Source organism: Teleopsis dalmanni, chromosome 1 (genome assembly GCF_002237135.1).
Source record: "Teleopsis dalmanni isolate 2A chromosome 1, ASM223713v2, whole genome shotgun sequence".
Taxonomy (NCBI): domain Eukaryota; kingdom Metazoa; phylum Arthropoda; class Insecta; order Diptera; family Diopsidae; genus Teleopsis; species Teleopsis dalmanni.
In genome coordinates this window covers 71,501,903-71,514,274 of record NC_051846.1, presented here as the reverse complement: position 1 = coordinate 71,514,274, position 12,372 = coordinate 71,501,903, and positions in this window count along the sequence as shown.

The window sequence follows — 12,372 nt, the reverse complement described above, 5'->3', positions numbered from 1 at the left end:
TGGAATACACTTGCGGTAATAATTTAGGATTCCCAAAAAACGACGAATTTCTTTTACTGTCTTTGGCTTCGTGTATTCATTAATTACTCTCACTCGTTCTACAGGCGGGCTGATACCATCGACTGATACATCATACCCTAAAAAACTTAGTTGTGAAACTCCGAACTCGCACTTAGCGGTGTTTATGACAAGCTTGGCCTTATTGAGTGTTTTTAGTACTGCTTCTACGTGTTCCAAATGCTGCTGTTCACTTTCTGAGAATATTAAAATATCGTCAAGGTAGCAGAAGACAAATGGCATTTTCCTGAACAATGAATCCATATACCTTTGAAAGGTTTGCGTAGCGTTTTTAAGACCAAACGGCATGACTACAAATTCAAATAACCCAATGGGTGTACTTACTGCGGTTTTGCATATGTCATCAGCTTGCATCGGTATGTTATAGTACGCTCTATGTATATCAATCTTTGAAAAATATTTGCTAGCATGTAGTTTTTCCGTTACTTGATCTAGGTATGGTATTGGGTACCTATCTGGTTTGGTTTGCGCATTTAGTTTTCTAAAGTCACCGCAGGCTCACCAAGCACCTGTTTTCTTTTTTACCAGGTGAATTGGACTCGACCACGGACTGTTTGACGGACGAATAATTCCTTGCTCCAACAGCGTTGAAAATTCTTCGCGAATTGCCTTTAATTTTTCCGTTGAATAACGGCGTGACCTTTCATGCACTGGCTGACCATCAGTGACTATTTGATGACAGACTACAGATGCGTCAGGGAGGCTATAGTTATTTGCACTGCACAAATCAATGTATTTGTTGACGACTGTAAAGAATCTTGAATTTGGATAGATCAGAGGTGATGCGATTGATGTGTAGTAATCCGTCCACTTGAGTAAACCATAACTCCGGGTCAGTTTGCAAAAATGAAGGCAAATTCGTTAACTTTACTGCATCAATATCGTTTTTTACTGTTGTGAAATTCGTGCTTGCTGCTGCTGACTTTGCTGTTGTTTCTTTGTCGGCATTAGACATTTCTGCTTCTTTGTTCAGCATTGCGTCACCCAACATTGTGCAAGTTTGTTTTGACTTTATGAAATAAATGAATAACTTCCGCTGCTTCCAATTATGTGTTTAATTTGCGTCGGGGTCACCAATTATGTGGGTTTTTACCACACACTTTATTTTAAATAAATATAACAAATGTTTACAAAATGATAAAAATGTTGTGTTATTAAAACGTGCAGAATAGAAAGAAGAAGGAAGCCAGTCGCTAGTTACTGAAGTTAGCTGCTCATTGAAAAATGTTCCTTTTGCCCACAGATAGTGCGAGTGCGTGTACATTCACACACAGAGGGCGCTGCAGTATGTGTGGCGAGTTCGCCACAGATATATATTTTTTCAGTCTAAATTAAGATTGAATAAAATAATTTTTTTTTATGTATTCGAAAAATGTTAGGTATATAACATTCCTAACACAGAACATAGTTTTTTTTTGTTTAGCTTATGAACTATAAATAATATTTATTTATTGAAATTGTGTAGTGTTGTTTAATTATATAAAAATATATGAAAAAAAAAAATTTTGTCTACTACTTTTATTTTCTTTGAAATGGTTGAAAATTTTGTTTTGTTGGATCTTGGGTTGTGTTTCTTTTTGTGAATCCTTTTTCTTGGGAAGTTTTTTTTTTAGCTTATGAATTATAAATAATATTTATTTATTGAATTTGTGTAGTGTTGTTTAATTATAAAAATATATAAAAAAAAATTTTATCAGATCTTGTCACTCTGCGTTTTCAAGATTAAGGTAACAAAATAATTTCACTATACAGAACTTATCTCATTATTTCTAAATTAAAATTAAACTTAATATATTAATTACGAAACAAATGTTTAATTCACGAATAAAAAAAGAAAGCCATCAAATAGAAAATACATGATAACTTAATTTGGAATATATACATATGAGTGCATACATATATATTCATTAATATTTATAATTCCACAATTTCAACAAGTTAATTATTTTGCTTTATACATAAACTTTAATATAAAACAAATGACTTTATACAAATGGAAGTAATGTTTTGAGTACATTTTATAATGTCAGTACTTAAAATAACGGAAAGTAAATGAAGAGTTTCTCTTGTTTATTCTATTGATTCAAAAATAAAAAATTTTTTATACAATTATTAATTATCTTATAAAATTTTATCTTAGTTTTCTTAATATTATGATAATTTTTTGCTATTTACAAACATTAAGCACAATTAATTATATAATTCATTTTTTTTAAGAGTTTCAAATAATTCGATTATGTCGTCATCTAAAAATTTTATTACTATATCTTCATATTCAACAACTACTTCAGCATCTAATTTATGATTTAAAATTTTATTGTTCAACGGATGAAGGCCGTCAGCGCGTTCTTCTTCCGTTTCAGTTATATCGGTAACACGTGTCATTTTACAAAGTATAGCTCGGTACGGCAACCGTGCAATACTGGGTTCGCAAGCTGATAAATTTTCTAAGGTAACAGTCTCAGTGTTACCATAATCTATTTAAAATACTTTTACAACATTTTGATGTGCATCTTCATCAATAACTTTACCTTTGAATTGTATCAAAGAATTCCTTACAGGAACGGCAACTACATTGTGAACTAAAAAATTTTTTTTTTCTCGCACAATTGGCCGTACAACTCTTGACGGTGTTAGTGAAAAGTGCACTAACACTAGCTGAAATCTCTGAAAAATTTTTTTTTTCTCCTCTCTCTCTTTCTCGATTTCTCGAGTATTTTTTGGAACGGATTATTTCGAAAAGTTTTCTACGAAGATATAAGATTACTTTTGAATATTCAGGTTTCCATTAGCATACATTTTTGTTACTGATCTTCAGGGAGATATTATCAATTGGCTATTACCAATTTTCAGTAATACGGATAGATGGATGACGCTCAATCAAGAGCGGAGAAGTTAGCACAAGAGGTCCATGAGTTCCGAACATTCATAGCCTCCATTCAGGTACATGCGTGGCGGAAATTAGGTGCTTTGCAACAGAATAGGGATTTTATACAGATACATAAGGACACCATAAAATCAAGACGTTTGTCGCAACTGGCGGAAATAACGTATCTGTTGGATTTGATCGAGGAAGTGGAAGATATTAAATCGGATGAGCAACGGAAAGAGCACGTTCAGTTATAGGAAGCTAAAATTGGGTTAGAACTACAGTGCACAAGGTTTAGGAAAAGGCAAGAGGAATTAACCGAATTTTTAGGAACAGCAGAAGAAGAGAACGAATGGCTTATTCAGAGTCTTAGAAATCTAGGAAAGTCGGAGGAGGAAATTTCGGAGGAATTGACGGAGAGCAGTAAATTAATAGACGAGGACCACGTTATTGAAACATTGAAAGTGCAATTAGAAAACACGAGGAGAGAACTGGATACATTTAACAGACCAGCAACTCCGAGCGCGGATACTTTGCAATTGCCAGTAATAGGAACTGGGGTGATTCACAAATTAAACAGAGAGGATCAGACGAACTCCAATATGGCGAAAGTAACGGCGATAATGAACTCAGTGAATAACATCTGTCCGATATTCACAGGAGGAGAGGGACCGGAGCTAGCGGCAGAAGTAGAAAGGTTCGTGGAAGGATGCAAGCTAGTGGAGCAAGAGTGGGGAACTGAAGTGAATTCAGATAACACATTTAACATTATCCGATGCTTGAAGCAGCGTCTCCGTGGGCCAGCGTATTCAAAGATAGGGAGACGAGACTTTGCCACAATCACAGAGTTTTGTGAGTACATTCAGCGGAGTTTTTATAAAAGAAGCACTCTGGAACAAGTCCGCACGAAGATGGCCAATATAAACCAGGCAATTGCGGAATCGGCCAGCAATTATGGTAGCAGATTGGAAGGTTTTTTATCCGATGGTTTGGAGTTAATACACACCAATTGGGGAGAGTCGGATAGAAAGGGTCTGTTAACGGATTTGAGAATTCTAGCGTTCAAAAGTTTTATCAAGGGTTTAAGAAATGACGCAACTAGGGAATCATTAATTGATTATGATAACCTTGAGTTGGATGGTTTAATTAAGATGGCGGAGAAGAGACAGGAATATAAGAAGAGCCATCAAGTTAATTTCAACCACGCTGAGTCAGAACACAGAACACCAATAGATGATCAGTTGACTTGTACTTTTTGTCGGAAGAAAGGCCACGTAAGGGAGGAATGTCGTCAACGGAAAAATACGCCGTATTGCGTCAACTGCGGAGATTACGGGCATGAAATAGGGCCGAAATGTAATAAAGGCGCAGCCAGCGTAAAAACTTGCAGTTTTTGCAAAAGAATTGGACATGAGAAGGAGCGTTGTTTTAAAAGACTACAAACGGTGTTCTGCAAGCAGTGCCAAATTAAAGGTCATGAGGAAAATCAGTTTTGTTTTCAGAAAGCGCAACAAGTAGCGCGACCTCAGAGAGATGGCAGAAATTATCAAAATAATACTTCCTCGAATCCGTCAAATTTCACAACTCGCAATTCTGGTTTGAGCCAACAACCAAACCGAGGTCCTAATCAGTATGAACGAAGATTTTCAAATCAATTCCCACAATACAGACGTGAGTATCGGCAACCACAACCTCGTAAGTTTGAGAACAGGTCTCCAAACGGCTACACGTCCTCCAATGTTTTCATACCACAAGGTATACGTGACCCCGAGATACGACGGGGAACAATGTCTGCAAATCAGGAAAACTAAAGCCGGCCCAACCCCCGCCAAAGGGTTGGACAGCCGATGATCAGAACATAAATTGGCATAGGGTAGGCGATAAAACAGCTGATACCCAAGATGAATGCGATATTTCACGCATTTCAGTGGAAGAGTTATTCTCTCCCGGAAAGGGTTTAGTACATGAAGTGGATAACAGTTTAATCACCTCAGCTACTTCAGTTGAGTCACATAAGGGGAGGTTAAGAACCTCTAAAATAACTTACAATATAATCGAAACGCCAAGGGTAAAACGCATGAAGAAGTTTACAAAGAAGGTAAATTGATTCTCTTGGATAAAGGAAAGACGATGGCAACATTGCCCCTCACGCGAACGGAGGGTGAACGACGGATTTGTATAGCCAGGGCTATTACAATTCCGGCTAGGTCAGTCAAAATAGTTCCTATCAGAGTATCTGTCGAGTCAGGAGATATAGTAGTGAGCCGAAAAGAAATCTCACAAGATGTATACGTAGGAGGCCCACTCACTCGAGTGATCAATCACACAGGGCATATTCCTGTATTAAATTCCAATGACTTTGCGGTAGTGCTGCATAATGAAGTGTTGCCTAATTATGAGTTATATGAGGAATCAAAGGTGGAATCAAACCACAACGTAAACTTACTAAGCAGCGCAGAGGACTCGGAGCGTTTTAACTTACTGATGAATTCGGTGAGATTAGACGAAAACATCAACGAAGAAGAGAGGTCAGTCATAGTGGGCAGTCTTCGAGATTATAGCGATATATTTATACTTAAGGGGGATAAACTGTCTCATACAACTGCGTTGAGACATGAAATACCTACAGAACCAGGCAAACCTCCTATTAATATTAGGCAGTACCGAGTACCAGAGGCTCATAAGGCAGAAATTGACAAACAAGTGCAGAAAATGTTGGAAAACGACGTCATTGCACCAAGTGTGTCACCCTGGAATTCACCAATTATTCTAGTTCCCAAGAAACAGGGATCTGCTGGGGAGAAAAAATGGTGACTCGTAGTCGATTTCAGGAAACTAAATGATATAACCATAAAACAAGTGTTTCCAATTCCCAGGATTGACGAGATTCTGGACCAATTAGGCAGCAGTAGATATTTTTCTACTCTCGATCTGGCCAGTGGTTACCACCAGGTACTTCTCGATAACCAGGATCGGGATAAGACGGCTTTCAGTACTAGCACAGGACATTATGAGTTCCTTAGCAACGTTCCAGCGAATACTAACTGCAACATACTAACTGGGCTTCAAGGGTTGGACTGTTTCGTTTATTTAGACGACATTGTCATATATGGCAGTAATCTAGCGGAACATGACAAGCGTCTCAGGAAGGTTTTCGACGTTTTGCGCAAATACAATCTGAAGTTGCAAACGGAAAAATGTCATTTCATGCGGAGAGAGGTGGTCTATTTGGGACACAAATGTTCGAGTGAGGGAGTCCTACCTGATCCATCGAAAACAGAATGTGTAAAGAACATTCGTCCTCCGAAAACAATTAAACAATTGCAAGCATTCCTGGGTTTAGTAAATTATTACAGGAAATTCATACCCAATGCCGCGAAAATCTCCCTACCATTAAACAAGTTACTGAGAAAAGGGGAAAAATTTATTTGGTCGAACGAGTGTCAAAAGGCAATGGATGATTTAAAGGAAGCCGTGACTAATCCACCCATTATACAATATGCTGACTTTACCAAACCATTCGTTTTGACGACTGATGCTAGTGATGAAGCATTGGGAGCCGTTCTTTCGCAAGGAAAGATAGGTGAGGATCTTCCACTGTATTTTGCAAGCAGAGCGCTGAGTGCAACAGAGAGAAAATACTCCACCATCGAGAAGGAATTCCTAGCAATTGTCTGGGCAACGAGAAATTTCAGATCTTACTTGTTGGGAAGGCATTTTAAGATTTTCACGGACCACAAACCTCTCAGAGGGGTGGCAAATCAAAAAACTCAAGACACCAGGCTAGGTCGGTTTAGGCTAAAATTATTGGAATATGATTTCGAAATTTGTTATGAACCTGGGAAATCTAATTTAAACACGGATGCATTGAGCAGACTACCAATTGAATCAAGTGAGATTCAAGTAGTAACCAGATCGAAAACCTCAACAGAAAGGGATGGAAAAAATACAGATTCTGCAAATCAAGGGAACACCAACGCACCGTCACAACAATCTGTAGCCGATGCCGAGCTAGGGGCAACAGTTTCAAACAATACAAACAAGGAAGAGGAACGTGATCCAGGAGGGGAGGATCAGGCCCTTTATCTGACTGACACCAGAGACATAAAAGAGGTACTAACTAGATTCCATGATTCCCCAATGGGAGGCCATCAGGGAGCCACTCGCACATATTTCCGGATTCGAAAACAATTTAAGTGGAGTGGAATGCAAAGGCAGATTAAGGATTACGTGAGGGCATGCTCGCAGTGTCAAAGAAACAAAAGCTCGATGGAAGATAGAATGCCCATGATTATCACGGACACGCCTCAACGACCGTTTGACAAGGTTTATATGGACATAGTTGGCCCATTGCCTTATTCGTCAAGGGGTAGTAGATGCATTCTGACCTTCCAAGATGACTTTATCAAATATATGATTTGTGTCGGATGCTGAAGCAGTAACGGTAGCGCGGGCCTTCTTCGAAGAAATAATTGCAAAGTTCAACATACCGCGGATACTGGTGACGGATAATGGTTCTAATTTCACCGCGGCACTTTTCAAAGAAACATGCAAGATATTAGGGGTAAAGAAACTCTGTACATCGCCGTATCATCCCCAGTCAAATGGGTCTTTAGAAAGAAGCCACAGACCACTGGAAGAGTTTTTGAGAAATTTTGTAGACCTAGATGGTGCAGACTGGGATCAATGGTTACACCACGCCATGCATGTGCACAATAATACGGTACACATGACTACAAAGCAAACACCGAGTAGGACTTTGTTTGGTTTTGAGGTAGAGATTCCAGTAACGCTGAGGAAAAGGCCGTCACCTATCTACAATTTCGATGATTATTCTCAAATATTGAAATATCAAATTCAACGTTCTCATGAGTTAGTGAGGGAGAATCAGAAGAAGGCGAAATTAGCGTCTAAAAAATATTATGACAGAAATAAAAAGGAAAGGAAATTTAGAATAGGAGAGAAAGTGCTCCTGAAGAACCAATCGAGGAAGAATAAATTTGCACCCATATGGGAAGGTCCCTATGTGGTAAAAGAGGTTCCCAACACGGTTAATGTAAGAATTTCCATAAAAAGGAAGACGAAAACTTTCCACAACAACTTGGTAAAGCCATTTTTTTAAAAAAAAATAATTAAAAACTTGTAAGATGTCTGCTGAATTTTTTTTTTTGATACCAAATTTAATGTTTTCATTTTTATTTCGTTTTAATGAAAATAAACATATTGGATTTAGATTTAAAGTGCCACAAATTCTACTCGTGAGCATTCAACGGTTCAACGGCCGAGGAGTGTGCGCAGTCAACTACTGTGTGTTTTTATTTATTGTTTTTATTTATGTTTAATTTCGAAGTAAGGTTTATTATTTGGTCATCCAGTTTATCTTGTGTTACCACGCCATAACATGGTTTTATGGTTTTCTGATCAACGGACGGAAACACCAATAAATTTTTACTCTCTTGACAATTTCTGTAACTTTACAAAATCATCTAGATATACATTGTAACTATAACGTATCTGTTGGATTTGATCGAGGAAGTGGAAGATATTAAATCGGATGAGCAACGGAAAGAGCACGTTCAGTTATAGGAAGCTAAAATTGGGTTAGAACTACAGTGTACAAGGTTTAGGAAAAGGCAAGAGGAATTAACCGAATTTTTAGGAACAGCAGAAGAAGAGAACGAATGGCTTATTCAGAGTCTTAGAAATCTAGGAAAGTCGGAGGAGGAAATTTCGGAGGAATTGACGGAGAGCAGTAAATTAATAGACGAGGACCACGTTATTGAAACATTGAAAGTGCAATTAGAAAACACGAGGAGAGAACTGGATACATTTAACAGACCAGCAACTCCGAGCGCGGATACTTTGCAATTGCCAGTAATAGGAACTGGGGTGATTCACAAATTAAACAGAGAGAATCAGACGAACTCCAATATGGCGAAAGTAACGGCGATAATGAACTCAGTGAATAACATCTGTCCGATATTCACAGGAGGAGAGGGACCGGAGCTAGCGGCAGAAGTAGAAAGGTTCGTGGAAGGATGCAAGCTAGTGGAGCAAGAGTGGGGAACTGAAGTGAATTCAGATAACACATTTAACATTATCCGATGCTTGAAGCAGCGTCTCCGTGGGCCAGCGTATTCAAAGATAGGGAGACGAGACTTTGCCACAATCACAGAGTTTTGTGAGTACATTCAGCGGAGTTTTTATAAAAGAAGCACTCTGGAACAAGTCCGCACGAAGATGGCCAATATAAACCAGGCAATTGCGGAATCGGCCAGCAATTATGGTAGCAGATTGGAAGGTTTTTTATCCGATGGTTTGGAGTTAATACACACCAATTGGGGAGAGTCGGATAGAAAGGGTCTGTTAACGGATTTGAGAATTCTAGCGTTCAAAAGTTTTATCAAGGGTTTAAGAAATGACGCAACTAGGGAATCATTAATTGATTATGATAACCTTGAGTTGGATGGTTTAATTAAGATGGCGGAGAAGAGACAGGAATATAAGAAGAGCCATCAAGTTAATTTCAACCACGCTGAGTCAGAACACAGAACACCAATAGATGATCAGTTGACTTGTACTTTTTGTCGGAAGAAAGGCCACGTAAGGGAGGAATGTCGTCAACGGAAAAATACGCCGTATTGCGTCAACTGCGGAGATTACGGGCATGAAATAGGGCCGAAATGTAATAAAGGCGCAGCCAGCGTAAAAACTTGCAGTTTTTGCAAAAGAATTGGACATGAGAAGGAGCGTTGTTTTAAAAGACTACAAACGGTGTTCTGCAAGCAGTGCCAAATTAAAGGTCATGAGGAAAATCAGTTTTGTTTTCAGAAAGCGCAACAAGTAGCGCGACCTCAGAGAGATGGCAGAAATTATCAAAATAATACTTCCTCGAATCCGTCAAATTTCACAACTCGCAATTCTGGTTTGAGCCAACAACCAAACCGAGGTCCTAATCAGTATGAACGAAGATTTTCAAATCAATTCCCACAATACAGACGTGAGTATCGGCAACCACAACCTCGTAAGTTTGAGAACAGGTCTCCAAACGGCTACACGTCCTCCAATGTTTTCATACCACAAGGTATACGTGACCCCGAGATACGACGGGGAACAATGTCTGCAAATCAGGAAAACTAAAGCCGGCCCAACCCCCGCCAAAGGGTTGGACAGCCGATGATCAGAACATAAATTGGCATAGGGTAGGCGATAAAACAGCTGATACCCAAGATGAATGCGATATTTCACGCATTTCAGTGGAAGAGTTATTCTCTCCCGGAAAGGGTTTAGTACATGAAGTGGATAACAGTTTAATCACCTCAGCTACTTCAGTTGAGTCACATAAGGGGAGGTTAAGAACCTCTAAAATAACTTACAATATAATCGAAACGCCAAGGGTAAAACGCATGAAGAAGTTTACAAAGAAGGTAAATTGATTCTCTTGGATAAAGGAAAGACGATGGCAACATTGCCCCTCACGCGAACGGAGGGTGAACGACGGATTTGTATAGCCAGGGCTATTACAATTCCGGCTAGGTCAGTCAAAATAGTTCCTATCAGAGTATCTGTCGAGTCAGGAGATATAGTAGTGAGCCGAAAAGAAATCTCACAAGATGTATACGTAGGAGGCCCACTCACTCGAGTGATCAATCACACAGGGCATATTCCTGTATTAAATTCCAATGACTTTGCGGTAGTGCTGCATAATGAAGTGTTGCCTAATTATGAGTTATATGAGGAATCAAAGGTGGAATCAAACCACAACGTAAACTTACTAAGCAGCGCAGAGGACTCGGAGCGTTTTAACTTACTGATGAATTCGGTGAGATTAGACGAAAACATCAACGAAGAAGAGAGGTCAGTCATAGTGGGCAGTCTTCGAGATTATAGCGATATATTTATACTTAAGGGGGATAAACTGTCTCATACAACTGCGTTGAGACATGAAATACCTACAGAACCAGGCAAACCTCCTATTAATATTAGGCAGTACCGAGTACCAGAGGCTCATAAGGCAGAAATTGACAAACAAGTGCAGAAAATGTTGGAAAACGACGTCATTGCACCAAGTGTGTCACCCTGGAATTCACCAATTATTCTAGTTCCCAAGAAACAGGGATCTGCTGGGGAGAAAAAATGGTGACTCGTAGTCGATTTCAGGAAACTAAATGATATAACCATAAAACAAGTGTTTCCAATTCCCAGGATTGACGAGATTCTGGACCAATTAGGCAGCAGTAGATATTTTTCTACTCTCGATCTGGCCAGTGGTTACCACCAGGTACTTCTCGATAACCAGGATCGGGATAAGACGGCTTTCAGTACTAGCACAGGACATTATGAGTTCCTTAGCAACGTTCCAGCGAATACTAACTGCAACATACTAACTGGGCTTCAAGAGTTGGACTGTTTCGTTTATTTAGACGACATTGTCATATATGGCAGTAATCTAGCGGAACATGACAAGCGTCTCAGGAAGGTTTTCGACGTTTTGCGCAAATACAATCTGAAGTTGCAAACGGAAAAATGTCATTTCATGCGGAGAGAGGTGGTCTATTTGGGACACAAATGTTCGAGTGAGGGAGTCCTACCTGATCCATCGAAAACAGAATGTGTAAAGAACATTCGTCCTCCGAAAACAATTAAACAATTGCAAGCATTCCTGGGTTTAGTAAATTATTACAGGAAATTCATACCCAATGCCGCGAAAATCTCCCTACCATTAAACAAGTTACTGAGAAAAGGGGAAAAATTTATTTGGTCGAACGAATGTCAAAAGGCAATGGATGATTTAAAGGAAGCCGTGACTAATCCACCCATTTTACAATATGCTGACTTTACCAAACCATTCGTTTTGACGACCGATGCTAGTGATGAAGCATTGGGAGCCGTTCTTTCGCAAGGAAAGATAGGTGAGGATCTTCCACTGTATTTTGCGAGCAGAGCACTGAGTGCAACAGAGAGAAAGTACTCCACCATCGAGAAGGAATTCCTAGCAATTGTCTGGGCAACTAGAAATTTCAGATCTTACCTGTTGGGAAGGCATTTTAAGATTTTCACGGACCACAAACCTCTCAGAGGGGTGGCAAATCAAAAAACTCAAGACACCAGGCTAGGTCGGTTTAGGCTAAAATTATTGGAATATGATTTCGAAATTTGTTATAAACCTGGGAAATCTAATTTAAACGCGGATGCATTGAGCAGACTACCAATTGAATCAAGTTTTTTCAAGTAGTAACCAGATCGAAAACCTCAACAGAAAGGGATGGGAAAAATACAGATTCTGCAAATCAAGGGAAGACCAACGCACCGTCACAATAATCTAAAGCCGATGCCGAGCTAGGGGCAACAGTTTCAAACAATACAAACAAGGAAGAGGAACGTGATCCAGGAGGGTAGGATCAGGCCCTTTATCTGACTGACAC